The sequence below is a fragment of the Amblyraja radiata genome, chromosome 3 (genome assembly GCF_010909765.2).
Source record: "Amblyraja radiata isolate CabotCenter1 chromosome 3, sAmbRad1.1.pri, whole genome shotgun sequence".
NCBI lineage: Eukaryota > Metazoa > Chordata > Chondrichthyes > Rajiformes > Rajidae > Amblyraja > Amblyraja radiata.
Window position 1 is genome coordinate 81875223 of NC_045958.1, and position 19482 is coordinate 81894704.

The 19482-nt window shown below is 42.6% G+C and overlaps 1 long non-coding RNA gene across 1 annotated transcript; it reads left to right on the top strand.

Moving 5' to 3' along the window:
- Nucleotides 1-2630: 2630 nt before the first annotated feature.
- Nucleotides 2631-15033, top strand: LOC116970689. The gene is made up of 3 exons (XR_004411266.1): nucleotides 2631-2796; nucleotides 4227-4229; nucleotides 15023-15033. It is a non-coding gene; the product is annotated as an uncharacterized LOC116970689 (long non-coding RNA).
- Nucleotides 15034-19482: the final 4449 nt, after the last annotated feature.

Below are 19482 nucleotides of genomic sequence, written 5' to 3' on the forward strand. Positions count from 1 at the left end.
GCTATGTTATTCCACTTTCACATCCAGTCTCTACACACTAGGGGCCATTAACAATTAGCCTACAAACCCAAAAGTCTTTGGGATGTGGTAGGAAGTCGGAGCACTCAGAGGAAACCCAGGTGGTCATAGGAAGAGCATGCAAACTCCATGCTGGCAGCACACGATATCTGTATCAAACTCGGGTCTCTGGTGCTGTGAGGCAGCAGCTCTACAGGCAGCGCCATCGTGCTGCCAATTAAAAACATATTCTAAAATCTTAAAATTCCGTGATAGCCGGAAGCCAAAAGACAATCCCGCACCCTGTCCACTCTTCACCTCAACTTGCCAAAACCTGTCAGAAATGTCAATAAATTAATTCTCATTGAACCCCCAGCCGAGGCCTAGATATCACTGAAAATTCACCATCCAACTCCTGTGTGAGAGTGAATATGTGAGAACTCCAGGCAGTGACTCCAGTGACTTCTACTTCATTTTTCCCGTGGATTATATTTGATTTTAAAAATGGGCTAATTTACTAACTGTATTCTCAGTAATAGTTTTCAATGCAACAACCACCAATTATGACATTTCACCAGCACTTTATTTCCTCAACTTTACAAATAATTGAATCATTGTTTCATTTAATACAGAAGACTGTGGAGGTTTATTGACGAGACGTTCACATTGTATCACTGCACCCAACATTACATTCCTACATGGAAAGTCAGCAGGAGGATGACTGTGTGAAAGTACAGGAGCACGGATAGATAAGATTCAGACTTTGAAATTGGACAGTGGCAGATCTATATCTTAACTTCATCGACCAGTCTCAGGTTTGTAATCCTTAATACCCTTGGCTAATGGGAATCTATCTATCCCAGTTCTGAATTTTTCAATTAACTCCCAGCTTAGCGTACTTGTGGCAGTGATATTTTCAGATTTCCACAGCATTTTCTTCTGTGAAATGACTTCCTAACATCACCTCTAACCAACCCAATTCTAACTTAAAGATGGGCATGTTTGTCCTGGACTCAGCCTTCAGAGAAAATAGTTTCTGTCCATCAACCCTACAACTAATCGCCTGCAAAACCACCATCAGATTACCCAAAGACACTCAAGGTTAGACAACACAACCGCTGTGTATAATTTAGTTGTTTTGTTCTTGGTTAATACTCTACTATTGTACTTATTGGGTGCTTCTTCAGAGACAAAAATAATTACGTGTTATTTTCCAAAGATCATAGAAACTGTCCAATTGTCACTTTTATACCAATATATGTCAACTGGGATGAAAGTTCTTGGTTAATTGCACACATAGAGAGTGACAATTGTTTGTGGGCAAGAAATCAGAATAGAAACCAACCCTTCCACCGTACACATGGCCACTCCATGTCACAAGTTTGAACGAAGTTCCTGTCTGCGCAAAGCACTTTAAAATACGAAACAGAAGTGGCTGTTACTGGAATAATATGGAGCCATTCGACCCAATGCAACTGCACCAAGTGAGATCCATCCTCTTTTGTCTTAGCCCTGCAAAAGTTGCTTTACAAGTTCCCTTTTGAAGTTACTATTGAGTCTACTTCCATCATTCCTTTAGGCCACACTTTCCAGATCTCAGCAACAAAGGAAAAATAATTTCTAAATCACCTCAGGGTTCATTGAACCAATTATCATAAGCTCTACCCTGCCTTTCAAAATTCTTTAAAGCCTTGAATGACTGCGAAATCACCTCGGAGTCCTTCCTGTCCTAATTAGAGCCATTTTTCTAATCTCTCCACAGATCTTGTAAGATGGGGATTTCACTGAATGTGTGGCTGAACACTTGTGGGGATAAAGAGTTGGTGGTGAAGGAGAGCAAATAAGTGGGAAAGGCAGATAGTGTAGGATATTGTTGAGGATGGACCAAGGATGGGTGATGCTGCTTGTGTGGTACATATCTGATGTCTGGAGTGCCTTAGCAATCTGTCATCAAGTGCTCCTGACCTCATATATCTTCTTGCATCATAGAAGAAGGTCATTCAACCCTTTGAGATATACTCTCTCCCTTTGCAATCCAATCAACAATATTCCACCCACTCACCCATCCTCGTAGCTAAAGACTCAACTAATCCACACATCTCTGGGATGAAGGTGGAAATTAGAGCTCACAAGGAAATCCGTTCAGTCACAAAAGAGTGTGGTTTTTCCATACAGATAGAAGCCAAGGTCAAGATTCAACCTAGCTGAACACAAAATGCTGGAGTAACTCAGCGAGACAGGCAGCATCTCTGGAGAGAAGGAATGGGTGATGTTTTGGGTTGAGACCCTTCTTCAGACTGAGAGTCAGGAGAGATGGAGTCTAGAGATATGGAGGAATAACGTGTGAAAAAAAAATATCAAAGCAGACGATGATAAGAAAATGTAGAATGGTTCATTGTTAGCTGATTTACAAGGAGGCATACAATCAGTAAGATTAATCAGAAGGACAGTGAAACTAGTTGGAGAACTAGGGTAGGGTAGGGGCAGAGAGAGAGGGAAAGCAAGGCCTACTTGAAGTTAGATAAATCAATATTAATACTGCTGGGTTGTAAGCTGCCCAAGCTAACTATGAGATGCTGTTCATCCAATTTGCATTGGCCTAGGCCTAGGTGGACCGAGCAGAGATATTCAGCGAAATGATCGCCTAACCTGCTCTTGGTCTCGCCGATATATAGGAGTCCACACCTGGAACAGCGGATGCAGTAGATGAGGTTGGATGAGATGCAAGTGAACGTCTGCCTCCCCTGAAAGGACCGTAGGAATCCCTGGACAGAGTCAAGGGAGGAGGTATAGGGACAGGTGTTGCATCTCCAGCAGTTGCAGGGGAAGGTGACTGAGGAGGAGATGGTTTGGGTGGGAAGTGATGAGTTAACCAGGGTTGTGGAGGGAATGGCCTCTGTGGAAAGCAGAAAGGGATGGGAATGGGAAGATCTAGCTAGTGGTGGAATCCCATTAGAGGTGGCCAAAATGTTGGAGCATCATGTGATGTATGTGACGGCTGATGGGGTGAAAAGTGCATGAGCTGTGAGGCAGAAACTTTACCTGTGATGACGTTGTGCTAAAATAAAACAATGATTCAGGAGCATTGTTATCAGGATGATCCACAGTTAAGCCAATTAATGAATTGGAAGCAGTTGATGAACTGCCTCTGTGACTTCCTTGCCTCAGTTTAAAAAAAGAAAACAAATATAAAGCTACATGAACACCGGAAGGTAGTGATCAAGGGATGAATAGTTGCAGGACACCGAGGTAAACCCACCTACACTTCTTTGAAATTGTGACCATCTCTAACTTCTAAATAGGATGATTAGGAGGATCTTGGTTCAGTGTGGCAGCTGAGAGATGGCATCTCCCTCACTCTCACAGTTCTGCAATGTAATGTCAGCCTGGAATCTGGACTCATCACCTGATTAACCTTAAACAGCTACGTTTGAACCCAGAGGCAGCTTTAATGTTACCAATTGAACCAGGGCAGCCTCAGACTTTGCCTATAATAAACACCATGGTGAGTGTGCTGCTTTTCTTGTGCTGGAGAATAAAACATTTTGGTGATGCCTGATAAATAAATCTTTCAAACTTATCCATTCCACAAATTCACCCTCCTGGCCCTTACTAAAACTTCAAAGTGAGGGCCTTTCTTTTAAAGAGGTCCAGGTTTACAAAGCAAAGCAGTACCTTGAGTAAAAACAAGTGAAGGAATAAGCAGTTCTCGACTTAAGCACTGTAAACATAAATGGGGTGTAAAGTAACAAAAAAACCTGACCTTGTTGAAGTTTAATTCATACTTTCAAATGATAAAACATTCAGTAAGGAGCATCTAAGTGGTAGACAGAGAGAAAGAGAGGAGAAGGTTTAATGAGAGAATTCCAGAACCAATGGTGGAACTGTTCTTTCTAGTGCTGGGTTCAACAGCACCAAGAAATTTTCGAAATTAAACATTTAATGTTGGAGAGAAGGAATGTAATTTAGATTGGCTGATTTATACGAAACATGATGGAGTTGGTGACTAATTTAGGGCGGTGAAAGCTAATCAATTGCAACTGATCTATCCAGATAAGGTTTAGTTTAGTTTAGAGATATAGCGTGAAAACAAGTCCTTAGGCCCACTAGGTCCGTACTCAGTGATCCTGTACACTAGCACTATCCTACACACTAGGGACAATTTACAATTTTACCAAGCTAATTAACCTACAAACATATACATTTTGGAATGTGGGAGGAAACCATAGATCGTGGCATATCGAGATACTGTCTCGGGGAGAACGTACAAACTCCATATAGACAACACCCGTAGTCAGGATCAAACCTGGGTCTCTGATGCTGTAAGGCAGCAACTCTACCGTTGTGCCACCATACCGCACTTCTATGGAAATAAAAGAAAATCAATGAGAACAATATAGAAGGAAAAGGAACCTGTAACTGCGGTTTATAAAACACAACAGATGCTGCAAATCAGAAATAAAACCCAATCTTGTAAATATTCAACAGATCAAGGAACATCTGTGGGGATTGAAATATAGAATTCGACATTACATGTTGGTATTAGACTAGGACTCGAATCTGAAATATTAAAACTCTGTTTCTCTTTCCATTGATGTTGGACTGATCTGATGAATGCTTTCAGCATTTTGTTTTATTTAACATTATAAGTTGATAACCTTTCTTTGCAGCTTCCGATTCAGACTGGAAATGGCAGGCTATCTGAACGTCAGTAGTTTAAAGCCTGAAAACAGGCAATTATTCAGAGACAACTTCAGGTGAACTGGTCTGGAACAACATTGGATCACTGTGAGCATCCGGTTTACCCTGGTGTAACCATTGACCGATGTCTTACCTTCAAGAACCATATTGAGAAGACAAAGGCGAAAGTGTGTGCACGCAACAATGTTGTTTGTTAGCTCACCAACACAAGATGGGGTGCTAGCCCACAGTCCCTACGCTCCACTGTGTTGGCCCTCTGCTATTCTACTGCTGCATGCCCAGTATGGGAAAGATCCATCCATGCCAACAAGCTGGACCCAGCCCTCAGTGCTTCCTGCAGACTTGTCACAGGTTGTCTCAAGCCAACAAGCACTGACAGCCTCTACCTCCTGGCAGGCATAGCCCCCCCCCCCCACACATCAGAAGAGCAGGAGCCAGCATGAGTAAAGCGCCAGTGGCAGATAACAGATGAACGACATCCAATGTTTGGTCAGACACCATTTCTGAGCCGCCTAAAGGTGAGGAAAGTTTTCTTAACTGTGTAACTGTTCTTGAGGCTGGCATAACAACAAGTGAAGCACGAGTCTCCATATGTGATGATAGAATATCCACTGTACCTCCCTCTACCACCATGGGACTAACGGCACGTGAGCAACTCCCTCCTGGTGCAGACACAAGTTGGGCCAGATGGAAATGCCTCAATCGATTGAGAACTGGTGTTGGCAGAGTGAAGGTGTCTCTAAACAAGTGGGGATATAACTCCAATTATGCCACCTGCGAATGTGGTATTGAACCACAAACAGTGGAACACCTGCTGAAATGCCCTCAACTGGAAAACCAATGCACAGCTGCCGATCACGCTGCTACAATGAAGATGCCGAGAAGTGTGTTCAGCTCTGGCTGAACAATATCTAATCTTGTGATGTGGACTCGATAATATTTCAGAGAACCTAAAATACGTGAGCAAAACACAAATTGCTGGAAGAACTTAATGGGTCAGGCAACATCTGTGGAGGAAATGATAGCCAACGTTAACCATCCATTCCCTCCACAGGTGCTGCAAGGCTCATTGAGATCCTCTCACACTTTATGTTTTGCTCCAAATTACAGCACTTGCCATTCCTTGACAAACAAGAATATCACTGGAAACTCAGTACCTTCACCAAGAACACATTCCCATGTCCCCTAAAGTAATTATTCTAATATTCGATTAAAAAGCATGTCATGCCACACTGCCCTCTAATACAACAGAAATGATACAAATGATATGATCATTTAAGTGATCATATTTAATGGTGACAGAATTCTGAACACTCTAGTCAATGCAAGAATGCATGCCAAGCACAGTCATGCACATTATTTCATGTGGTCTCATTGATTGATGATTATCAAAATAAGTATAATTAAATACTAACTCAACCTCTTCACCATCAAAGGCAAATATATCTCTGATGAGTTGCATTGTATCGCTTGGCCTTTTTGCAAAACATCCTCTGCAAGTGATCAGACCAGAGCTCCATGGGGAGGCATCCGTTTAGCAAGTGATAATTGGAAATTCTTTGCTCCTCCGAGCATAATTACAAAGCGCAGAATGAATTGCTGATAAATGGGAGATTAATAACTGGAATGTGGCAGCTATTTTCTGCTTCGTTTGTGGTAATTGCATCATTAACGCAACAGGCCAGTGAATAATGCAAACAGTTAGATGAGGCAGAAACATTAAGACCCAATGGAACCAAAGTCCCTTGGAATTACAAGAGATGCCAGCCTTTGGAAACCATTTCATTTTCACTTGATGTTAATAACTAGAAAACCTAAAGATAGTAATAGGGAACTTTGAATTCTCTAGCACTTTTCATATCATCAAGAAATCCCCAAGTGTTTTACAGCCAATTAAATACTTTTGAAGCATCAATGTTGTATTGTGGAGATATTCAGCTGTCAATTTGTAGAAAGCAAATAGCCACCAGCAGCAAAAAGCTAAACGAGAAGGTGATCTGTGGGTAATATCAGTAGCCTTTCATTCATTGGCACTAAGATTTAATTAAATGGAAACACTTCATAACATCATAATTGGGGTGGGAGCAGTGGAGGACATATTATGATGATGGAAAGTAAAGTCTATTGAGAGAGTTACTGTGATATTAGATGTCGGCAGTGGAAAAAAAAAATGAGATCCTTTGCAACTGTTTTGAGTGGGTGGACTGGACAATATTCAACCTCCATGAGTCCAACCTCAATGAGTATGCCACTGTCATCACACATTTCATCAGTAAGTTTGTATAAAGGCCAAGGAATTCTAAACCCTTGAGTCAATGCAAGAATGCATGCCAAGCACAGTCAGGCAAATTATGTGACTGCATTGATTAAAGATTATCAAAGTAAATATAATTAAAAATTCAGCAGCTCTTCACTATAAAAGGCAAATTAATCTTCGATGTGTGAACCGTGAGGTCTACTCCTGGGTGAAGTCCAAGTCTTCCGCATTCAGGTCAAATTATCCTGAAGAAATTTCTCTGTGAAATTCAAAAAGCCATCAAGGATGCCAAGAGGGATTACACACCAAACTAGCGTCCCACAATAATCACAGCCCATTATTGGTGGCAAGGCCTGCATGCTATGATGGGCTACAAATTGAAGTTTGACAATATCTCTGGCAACACCTGGTCGCTCTCCAACAACTCAATGTATTTTATGGTTGTATTGAACAGGTCAGTGGAATAACATCATCTGCTCTGACAGCCTCCTGTGAATCGATGCCAATGGTCACTGACACAAATGTTAGATTGGTCTTCTGAGAGTGCACATGTGGAAAGCAATTGGCTTGGATGGAGTCTCCTCCTATGTCCTCAGGATCTGTGCGGACCAGCTTGGAGATGTACTCGCAGACATTCTTAACCTCTCCCTATTTCATGCTGAGGTGCCCAACTGGTTTGAGAAAAGCATTATCATCCCGGTGCAAATGAAAAGCAAGGTGATATGCCTTACTGACGACTGAGTGACTACTTAGTGGCTCTGACATTCACCATTATATCGTACTTTGAAAGGCTGGCCATGGCACACATCAACTCCAGCCTCCCAGTTAACATTGATCCATTGATGCAAACCAGAGGGAATGCAGTGCTGGGGGAGTATAACCTGAGGGAGTGCATTACTGAGGGAGCATCGACTCAGGGAGTACTGAGAGAGTTGGGACTGAGAACATGCACTACTGAGGTGTTGCAGTATGGAGGGGCTACAGTACTGAGGGTGCACTGACATAGTGCAGCACTGCATGATTGTAATCATGTATAGTCTTTGCTTTGACTAGAACACAGGCAATAAAAAGGTTTTCACTGTATCTCAATACATGTGACAATAATGAACTAAACTAAACTGATCAGCTGTGATTTAATGAATGGTCCTCCTTTAGTGTGTGGCCAATTGTAGTTGAATTCGCAATGGTCCACTTCCCCACATTAGCATCACTTGTCACAAATTGCTCTCTGCCCTCAGGACTTTATATCCTCAGGACAGCCTTCCCAACAAGGTTTAACTCCCTCAGTACTGCACTTGCTCAGTATAATGGTCCCTCAGCACTGGCCTAAATAAACCAATAAATATTCAACATCTTCCCAGTTTTCCACTCATTTTTTTTCCCTGAAGTGCTTGTTACACCATGCCTTCATGGCTTTGATTGAATGTTACTATAACATCTTTTAGGTCTGAACTCTGCCAGCAAGAGGAAGTAATTTCTGTCCAAGTCACAGTTGTATTGATTTTGATCGACCGGTAAAAGAAAGTTAAACTTCTCATATAAAAGTGCATGAGGATGAATTATATTCAGCACCTGTGGTGGTGATGTCCCAGCATGTTCAAAGTGTCATTTAGTACATAAAAAGCCCATTCCTCCCATCAAGACTGTGCCGACTATTAAATATCCATTTATACTAAATCTACACTAATTCAAATTTATATTCTCCACATTCCCACCAACTGCACACATTCTACCATTTAGCATTCCAATTGGAGCAAATGTACAGTGGACAGTCACCAACCAACCTGCACATCTTTGCAATATGAGAGGAATGTGAGTCACACAGGGAGAAGGTGCAAGCTCCACCAGAGGTCAGGATTTAACCCAGGTCACGGGAGCTGTGAGATAGCAGTTCTACTGGTTACACACCTGTGCTGAACCCAGAAGGGTGGAACTTAAATTGACAATCTTTCTACTGCATCCAGCTTACCCCAAGTTTGAATGCGGCATCTTAAGACTTATTTTACCTGCCTCTGTTATGTTTGGAAATGCTAGCCTGAGGCAGCCCCGGACATCTCTGTCAGAGATTTCACCCAATATACTTGATAGGCCCAATCAGACCCAGGTCTTGTTCTCTGTGGGACTCTTGAAACACTGCAACAGACTGCACAGGCAGTTTATTCTCTGACATACTTTACCCAGAACTGTTATCAAACAGGAATAAGAAAACCCAAGCATGCGTTCTCATCCTATTTCAAGCCTTTGCCCCCATCCTTTCCCCTACTGGTCCCATCCTATGTCCCATCATACCTTGAGATGACAGAACACTGCTGAAAGATCAGGTGTTTGCTCTGCTGAACAATTCACATCAGAGCTGCAAGTTGAGTAAATCCTGCAATTCTATGCTCCAAATGTGTTCTTTTGTGAGACGCAGCATGAACAGTGTGATTGTTTCATCTATCTGGATGCTTGCCAGTTTTAGCTTCCCTGCGCTGTTCCTGCTCTGAGGCATAATATATTTTTTTAAAGTTACTAATGTGTTTCCTAAGAACCCATATACCATCCTGACTTGGAAATATGCATGTGCAGGAAGGAACTGCTGATGTTGGTTTAAACCGAAGATATACACAAAATGCCGGAGTAACTCAGCGGGACAGGCAGCATCTCTGGAGATAAGGAATGGGTGACGTTTCTGTTTGAGATCCTTCTTCACACTGAAGAAGGGTCTTGACCTGAAACGTCACCCATTCCTTCCCTCCTGAGATGCTGCCTGTCCCGCTGAGTTACTCCGGCATTTTGTGTATATCTTTGGAAATATGCATCACAAATGCTAGAAATTTGTCCTCCTCCTCCACCCCCTGCTTCACTGTAGGAACAACTTCATCACAAGGACCACATTACCATCTTCTCAAAGGCAAGTAGGGACAGGTAATACATGCCGGCCGAGGTGGTCTTCATCTCATCCTGTAAATGAATATAGAGCAATGCCTGAACCAAAGAAACAGTTTTCAAGAAGCCACTCCATATGGGAATGCACAATTCCAAATCATCAAACCCACCCGCATATGGAGTATGTAAATATAGTCATAATATTTCTGGATAAGTACCAAGAAAGCTCCTGCACGATCAGAAACACATGTTGGAATCCCATTCTAGCAGCTTGGATTTTAAATTCAAGTATTTAATTAATTCTAAAACTTTAAAAAACTGTTTTCTGTAATGGGTTGTTGTTAAAAGTCCATCTGGTTAACTGCAGTCTACGGTGGAAGAATATCTGCCATCCTTTATCTGATCTGGCATACATGTGACTCCAAAATCACATCAATGTGTTTGAATCTTAACTAAATTGTAACTAAAATGGTCCGAACAGGGCCAGCAAATATTTGGTTCCCAGTGATGTTCACAATTTGTGACTACTGTATTTCCCTGCAATGAAGACGCTATTTTTTACCCAAAAATAAGGCACGAAAATTTACCTGTGTCTTGGAGGCCAAAGGTTAGGTTGTTAGCCAAGAAAGATAGACTTGGTAATCTGTCAGCACAGCAACATCAAGAACAATGTTGCTGTACTGAGGGATAGCCAAGTCTATCTTGGGGGGGGGGAGTTCCTTACACAGCGTGTGGGGAGTCTGGCCCGGGGAGGGAAGAAGCTCGGGTGGCTGTGAGCGGACACCGGGACCGGACAACGGAACCGGCCGCCACCTCAGCGCCTTCTGCCGGCGCAACCGGTGGAGGTGGTGGTTGGCGGGTAGCTACTGAGCGGAAGGCTGGCTGCTCCGTCCCGGGATCTCTCTCTCTCTCTCTCTCTCTCTCTACTAGTCCTGGGGCAGGTGACCTGGGAACTGCAGATAGTCCCGGGGGCGCGAGGTATCTGGAAAATGCAGCCAGTCCCGGGGCAAGCAGGTGATGTTGCCGACCCCTGGACTAAACCAAACCCTTGATCCTGTCCCGCCATACTTTTTTTCAAAATTTAGCAACTTAAACAGGTGCGTCTTCATTGACGGGAAATACAGAATTAAAAATATTACAAAATAATTATGAAATACAACATTTTTATTGTAGGTGTGGGGGGCGGGGGTGGGGGGGGGGGGGGGAAATAATGATCAAGATCATGATTTCCACCAAATTTCATCTTCCCCATCTCCCATCTATCTGCCTCCTGCTGAGTTCAATGACAAATGGAGATAAACCATGTTTTTAACGGGTCTATGTACAGCTGTGCAAGACTGGTGAGACACATTCTGGACTTTTATAGAAACAAGGAACTACAGATGCTGGAATCTTGAGTAAACTACCAAATGCTGGTGTATCTCAATGGGTCAGGCAGCATCTGAGGAGGGAATGGCTAGGCAACACTTTGAGTCAGGACTTTGGATGGGTCCCATCTCAAAATGTCAACTATCCATACCCTCCACACATGCTGCCTGATCTGCTAAATTATTCCAACACTTTGCTTTTTGCTGGAACTGTGTATGCCATTTCGGTCAGCTTATGAGAGGAAAAATGTTCTTGCATTCAAAAATAATGCAACAAATGTTTACTAGCCTGATGATAGGACTGATAAACAAGCCTGATTGGATCAGTAACGTTTATATTCACCGAAGTATATAAGAGTGAGTGTCTCATTAAAAACTAAAACATTCAATCAGGACTAAACAGAATAGATACAAGGAACGTTCAAGATGGTTGAAGAGTTCAGAAACAGGGGTCAGCAGGCATATGCCATTCAGATTCAAGATCAGGAGAAATTCACTGCCACAGAAAACAATGGAGGTCAGGTCATTAAATACCAGAGGATTTGGAAAGAAGATGGGAACAAGGTACTGAAATGATTGATCAACTGAGCGGTGGAGCAGGTTTGTGGCCTTTAATGGCCTACTACTGCTTTTATTTATTCGTGTTTCGATATACTCTGGTGGGATTGACTCAGAGTTGTTTGTAGAAACATTAACTTAATTGTTTAAATTCTTGAACCATCTTAATGGAGGTGTTAATTAAAAGGGGAAAACACCTGGAAATTTGAAATATAAGTGTTGCAGAAGAGCTAACGCACAGGGGTCGTACATGGAGAAACATAAAATCAATTTGTCATGGTTTAAAAATGAATACAAAACAAGTCTCAAATGGATTGCTTATCTGTGTCAAGGATGAGCTAGGGAAAGGCAGTCTTCCACAGGAACTCCAAGGGAGATGAGAACCCCCCTATCAAATGCTCCAAAAGGCAATAGGCCTGGAGGCCTTTTTTATCACGGAAATGTTGCCTGTCATTGCAGTTCTTCCCTAAGGGAACAAAACAAAACAGACCCAAATAATGCTGTCAAGAAGCCAGAAGTGTATTGCTCCAAATGAACAAAAGTACGAAGTGAACATACAAAATAGAAACTTGTGATCCTGAAATAAGATTAAAAATCAATAGTTCACATTCTATTTATACTAATGTTGAATATTTATCTGAAAACTAATACAGATTCAATATGACATATTACAAAATGAAAATTATCCATGATATTGAGATTAACTTTGAAATAGTCAAATTGGAGATTGTCATTGAGAAAGTGAAGTCTCTCTCCTCAGGATAATAATAGAATCTGTGTGCTGTTTTATTGTTACAGCTTGTCTGCAGCTAATATTGCTGGAGCTACATGTTCATGAGTAAAGATGGGAAGTGGAATACAGTCAGGTAAAATAGTAAATCTTACCTCTGCTGCAATGAAGAACTGAACTCTCTGAGTATAGAGGGTAACTGATACAGATAGGAATGCTGACTGTAGCTCAGAGAGTATTCTTGCACCCAGATCAGAATGTTGCAGTGAAGATAGATACAAAATGTTGGAGTAAATCAGTGGGACAGGCATCACCTCTGCAGAAAAGGAATGGGTGACATTTGGGGTCGAGACCCTTCTTCAGACTGAGAGTCAGGGAGTTGAGAGGAGGCTGGAGATATGGAGGGGTAAGGTGTGTAAAGGACATATCAAAGCAGACAATGCAGTTTGAAGCCATGTACCAAAGAACAGGGTCCAGTGTTCCTGACCAGCACTCTAGTGGAACGTCTGTGGAATGCTGCAATTTTGCTGTGCTGTCCTTTGACCAAGACTAGCAAAGACCAGTCTTCTCTCTTAGATGAATTTAAAATTTCTTGTGTCATTAATTGCAGGATAGAATTGCTTTCTTGGATGTCATAAATGCTTCAATCAGCATGATTGAAAGCAGAAAATCTTTTCAATATCATTTTGACATTGCGTAAGTTTAGTTTGTTCTTTAGTTTAGAGATACAGTGCGGAAACAGGCCCTTCGGCCCACCAAGTCCATGCCAACCAGCAATCCCCACATACTTACACTATCCTCCATAAACTAGGGACAGTTTATAATTATACCAAGCCAATTAGCCTACAAACCTGTACGGCTTTGGAGTGTGGGAGGAAACCAGAGCAACCAGAGAAAACCTACGCAGGTCACAGTGAGAACGTACAAACACCGCACAGAGAGAGAGAGAGAGAGCGAGTAACCTTGGTCAGGATCGAATCCTGGTTTCTGGCGCTGTAAAGCAACAACACTACCGTTGCGCCACCGTGCCACCGCAATTTGGTTGGGATGTTTCCTGCATCAATACACTAAGCTGCAAGAAACTTAATTGGCTGTAGAGCACTTTGGGCTAATGTGTCAGAAGATCAATAAATGTGCAGTCTACCAGGTGTCCTTGAGACTCTTGAAAGGCGCCCATAAATACAATTTATTATTATCATTATTATTACCATACTTTCCCAACATAATTACTACTGGTTAAGTTCTAAAGCAAACTTTCCACAGACGCACAGTATTTCAATACCAAAGTTTCACTCACAGTTAAGTGTTGTTTACCAGCAGTAAGAACCATCCAACATCTCAAAATTTACACTCAAAATACCCAATTTCCTAATCACTGGAAATAGTTTCATTCCATTAACCCTATTACTGTCCTGTACTATCTTTCAAATTGTAGCTTAACTTTTTTAAATTCCAGGGAACACAGCCATAAGTTGTGCAATCAGTCTGCAGTTTAATCCTAGGGGTTATTATCATAATTCTACTTTGCAAAGATAATCCCAAGACATGTTATCACCATATCAGGAGCAAAAGGGTAGCAAGGGAAAGAGTTGGTCACTTTAGACAACAAAAAGAGGAATTGTGGAAAGTCCTAAATGAATTCTTCTGATCTGACAACCAAGGAGAAGAACATGGAATATAGTGAGTGCAGGGAGGCACCTGGGGATGCCTACATTAAGATGGAGGAGGTGCTAGAGGTCATGGATCACATAAGAGTTGATAAATCTCACGGGCCAGATTAGGTTTATCCCAAATTTCTATGAGAAGCAAGGAATTAGACCACTGATGATTTGACAGATTCTTACACCTTTGTTAACCACAGGTGAGGTTTCAGAAGGATAGATCATGTTGTTCCTTTCTTTACGAAGGGCAGCAGGGATAAGCCAAGGTAACTACAGCCTGGTAAACCTTGTGTCAGTGGAAATTATTGGAGGAAACTCTAAGAGGTAGGATTTGTATCCATTTGGAAAGGCAGGGGCTGATCAGGACAGTCAGCGTTGCTTTGTGTGGGTGAAATCCTGCCTCACAAACGATGAGGCAACAAAGAAGATTGATGAAAGCAGGGCAATAGATGTTGTCCATATGGAATTTGGTATGGTGTTTGATAAAATTCCACATGGTAGGCTAGTTCAGAAGATCAAGACACATGGGATCCAAGGTGAACTGGTTAGTTTAATCCAAAATTTGCTTAATGTTAGGTGTAGGGGGTGGCGATGGAATTATTATTTGCTGATTGGTAGTCTTTGACCACAATGATTGATTCTGGGTCTCGTTGTTTGTGGTATATATTAATGATTTGCATGTGAATGTATGAGATGTGATTAACCAGTTTGCAGATATGGTGTTGTAGTGGGAAAGATGGTTGCCCAAGGTTTATAGATCAGATCAAAGTTGGCTGGAGTATTGGTAGATGAAATTTAGTCCAAACAAGTGTGAGATGATGCATTTTTTGACATAATCTCCTCCAGAAGTGGGATCAAACCAGTAAATGGATACGAGGCATAGATAGAGTCATAGAGTGATACAGCGTGGAAAGAGGCCCTTTGGCCCAACTTGCCCACACTGGCCAATATGTCCCAGCTGCACTAGTCCCACCTGCCACCATTTGGTCCATATCCCTCCAAACCTGTCCTATCCATGTACCTGTCTAACTGCTTCTTAAATGTTGGGATAGTACCTGCCTCAACTGGTAGAGATGATAGTCAGTTATGGTTACAATATTTAATAGGCATTTAGACATACACTTAAATAGTTAAGGCTTAGAAGGTCACAGGTGCAGTGCAGGCAAATTGAATTTGTAGGATTAGGGCAAAATGAGGGAATGAATGTGATGGCCTAAAGGGGCCATTATTGTGCTGTGCAATATGACTCTGTGATACTACCTTGAAAGCCAACATATTTTCCTCCTTAAAAGCAATGCTCAGTACACAGTACTTCAGGGAGTCTATGGATTTTGTACATACAGCCTAACATCTATCCCACAGTCGCCTGCCTGCCCCTATACATCTTCACCCTGTCCAACCCCCATAGGGTGTGGGTAGCAGAACATCGGTGGGGGAGTTGCTTAGCAAATGATGTACAAGCAATGCTTTGTGGCCACAAAGTACCTTCTGTTTCCAGCGATTCATCATGTAGAGAGTTATGTTGACAATGTTCTCAAATAAAAAATAATGAACTGAACAAGATTAAAGACTACAAATATCAACTATTATGTTTATCAGAGACCTGCAGTGAAGGTTTCCCATTTAAATAAAATTGCTTTGAACATGTCTCATGCACAATGGGTGGAATGCTGTGGTTTGCAAAGGAACCAGGTGGTTCATCCTTAATTGCAACATGGCTATCTTGACAGTAATATAATTTTTGGCATTTTAGCATAAATTAGCATTTTCATTATTAAGTCAAACACAATAGATTATTCCATCACAAATACTGTTATTGCACAATTAAGCAACCCAGATGGGCATGAATTCTGATGTTTTGAAAAGGGTGCTCGATTATAAGGACAAAACAATTTGTTTACATGGATAATGGGTTGATATTGGCTCATGTAAAGAGGGCATCTATCATTCAAGAACAGCTTGAATAAAACTTGGCACAATCACTGGATGCCCAGCATGTGTTGTCAAAAGTTATGGAAAAAACATTCAATAATTCAAGCTAACATCGTCGATACTGTGCTGAATAATTGGGAAACTTACAATATTAGGACAGCACTCCTAAAAGTCACCCATCCTTTTTCTCCAGAGATGCTGCCTGACCTGTTAAGTTACTCCAGCACTTTGTGTCTATCTTTGGTTATAAATCAGCATCTGTAGTTCCGTTCTACTCATTCTTATTATGGCTATCTCCACTAATGCAGATAGCTTTGACTTCTTCCACGACAAATAATGTTGCAACGATGCAAAAACTCCTTGGTTCCAACCTGACCATATAATGTTGGAATATTGGGTTAGTCCCACTTCTGCTGGAAAAACCCTCATCCACACCTTTCTTACTTCCAGCACCCCTGGCATCAATGGGTTATGCTCCTGCAAAGTATATTGAGACATTGCTAAAGAAGCATTCAATAAAATATATTTATTGTTGATGTAATTCCATACAATGTAATAGTCACTAGTTCTTCTTTTCATGTCCATCTTATTACAAATGTTGACCACGCTGTCATCATCCGTCCTGAAAAGGACACAAGCTTCCGGCGACAATCAGTGGAAGCCATCACATCGCAATAGATAGTGGTAGCAGAATTAGCTCAGGATACTTCCAGTTTCCAGCCCCGTGACGTAGACTCTTCTGCTATGGGGCCAGTCAATAGTTAAAATAGTCACTAGTTCTTGATGGACGTCATCCCCAAACCAAACATTGCGAACTTTGGTATCTAATTCTTGTCAAACAATGCACAAACAATACATCTTATGGATAGCAGTATTTTAAGAAAGAGTCAAGCAGATCTTTTCACACGTGATGGCTTTCTTCTATTCTATTGAATTCTGCCATTTCTAGTTCTTTTGCGGTTCTTCACTGGGAGGCATTGATTCTTTCCTGAGCAAGGAATCACAGATGCTTATTGATGTCTGGTACCTTGGTCCATATTCACCATTGATCCCGCCCCAAAGTGTTTTGCAAACTGTGACATATTCCTTTTTGTACTTTTAACCACTTGTAGGGAAAGAGACATAGCCTTCACAAATACAGCAATATGGTCACAATTAGATAATGAAAGGCCAATGGCCTGAAATGTTATGTCCGTTCCTCCCTTAACATATGCTGCCAGATCTGCTGAGTACCTCCAGCATTTTCCAGTGTAACCAATTAACAGTAGCCAGCTGACTATGAGTCTAATTGTAGATCCGATGAAATCCTTTTGGTTAAATCCTCAAAGACAGTGATAAAGGAAATGATACCGCAAGTCTTTTTCAATGTTGTGCTCCACGAGCATGGCTAGGTTTAGAGATAAATGGGGAGAGATAGGACCAGTCAAAAGAAGGGTCTTGACCCGAAACATCACCCATTCCTTCTCTCCAGAGATGCTGCCAGTCCCAATGAGTTACTCCAGCTTTTGTGTTTATCTTGAGAGATAGGACTTGCAGTTTCTTTTCTGCAGACCCATGTTTTCCTCAGCTCTCCTGGCTCCTTGCTCTCCTCTACTTCAGTTCGACAGGTCTCTTACCTTGCACTACCTCACACCTAAGTTCCCCAAGCCCCTCCCCCTAACTCTCCCCCACCATATTCTCAGGCCGCTCTCTCCTGCACTCCCAGCCTAAATTCCCTAAGCCACCTTTTTCAGCACTCACTTGCACCTTAGTTCCTCACACCTTTTTCTCTTCTGCATTCCCCTAATGGTACTGGTGGAAATAGTTGAGCATTTCAAGTTCTTTGGCATTAATATTACCAATAATGTGCTATGCAACAACCACATGTACCTTCTTGGCTATCACTTCAAAGGTACACCAATGCCTCTACTTCCTCAGTTGACTGAGGGAATTTGCCCGATTTCTAATGACCCTCACAAACTTCTACAAAAGCAAATGTAATGCCGGGTTGCATCACAGCTTGCTTTGGGACCTACTCGGCCCAAGACCACAAGAAATTACCTGCACGGCCCGATTTTACCTTCGCCCCAAAATCCACAAACCTCTATCCTGGCAGACCCATTGTTTCTGCCTGTTCGTGTCCCACTGAACTCATTTCCACATACCTCGACTCCACCCTATCTCCCCTGGTTAAATCCCTCCCTACCTATGTTCAAGACACCTCACATGCTCTTTGTCTCCTCCATGCCCCCATACCCTCATCTTCACCATGGATGTCCAGTCACTCTTCACCAGGGGGGTCTTAAAGCTTTCCGTTTCTTCCTCGACTGCAGAACCAACCAATCCCCGTCTACTGATACTCTTCTACGCCTAGCAGAGCTGGTCCTTACCTTTAACAACTTTTTGTTTGACTCCTCCCATTTCCTCCAAATACAAGGTGTAGCTATGGGCACGCGCATGGGCCCAAGCCATGCCTGCCTCTTTGTAGGGTACGTTGAACAATCTTTGTTCAAGGTATACCATGGGCCTATCCCCAAACTCTACCTCCGCTACATCGACGACTGCAATAGTGCTACTTCCTGCACCCACACACAACTCACTGACTTCATCCATTTCACCACTAACTTCTATCTGGCACTCAAATACACCTGGACCATTTCGAACATCTCCCTACCGTTTCTAGATCACACTATCTCCATCGCAGGTGACAGACTACTGACCGATATCTACTATAAACCCACTGACTTCCACGGCTATCTGGACTACACTTCTTCCCACCTTGCTTCCTGTAAGGGCTCCATCTCCTACTGGCTATTCCTCCATCTACGCCGCATCTGCACCCAGGATGAGGTGTTCCAAACCAGGGCATCGGAGATGTCCACATTCTTTAGGGAACGAGGGTTCCCCTCCTACTATAGATGAGGCTCTCACCAGGGTCTCTTCCAAACCCCGTAACTCTGCTCTCACTCCCCATCTCCCCATTCATGACAAGGGCAGAGTCCCCCTTGTCCTCACCTTCCACCCTACCAGCCGTCACACACAACAAATAATCATCCGACATTTCCGCCACCTCCAACGGGATCACACCACTGGCCACATCTTCCCATCTCCTCCCCTTTCGGCTTTCCACTGAGACCACTCCCTCCGTAACTCCCTAGTCAATTTGTCCCTTCCCACCCAAACCACCCCGTCTCCTGGCACTTTCCCTTGCAACCACAGGAAATGCTACACTTGTCGCTTTACCTTCCCCCTTGACTCCATACAAGGACCCAAGCAGTCTTCCCAGGTGCGGCAGAGGATCACCTGCACCTCCTCCAACCTCATCTGTTGCATCCGCTGCTCTAGGTGTCAGCTGCTCTACATCGGTGAGACCAAGCGTAGGCTTGGCAATTGCTTCACTCAACACCTCCACTCGGTTCGCAATAACAAACC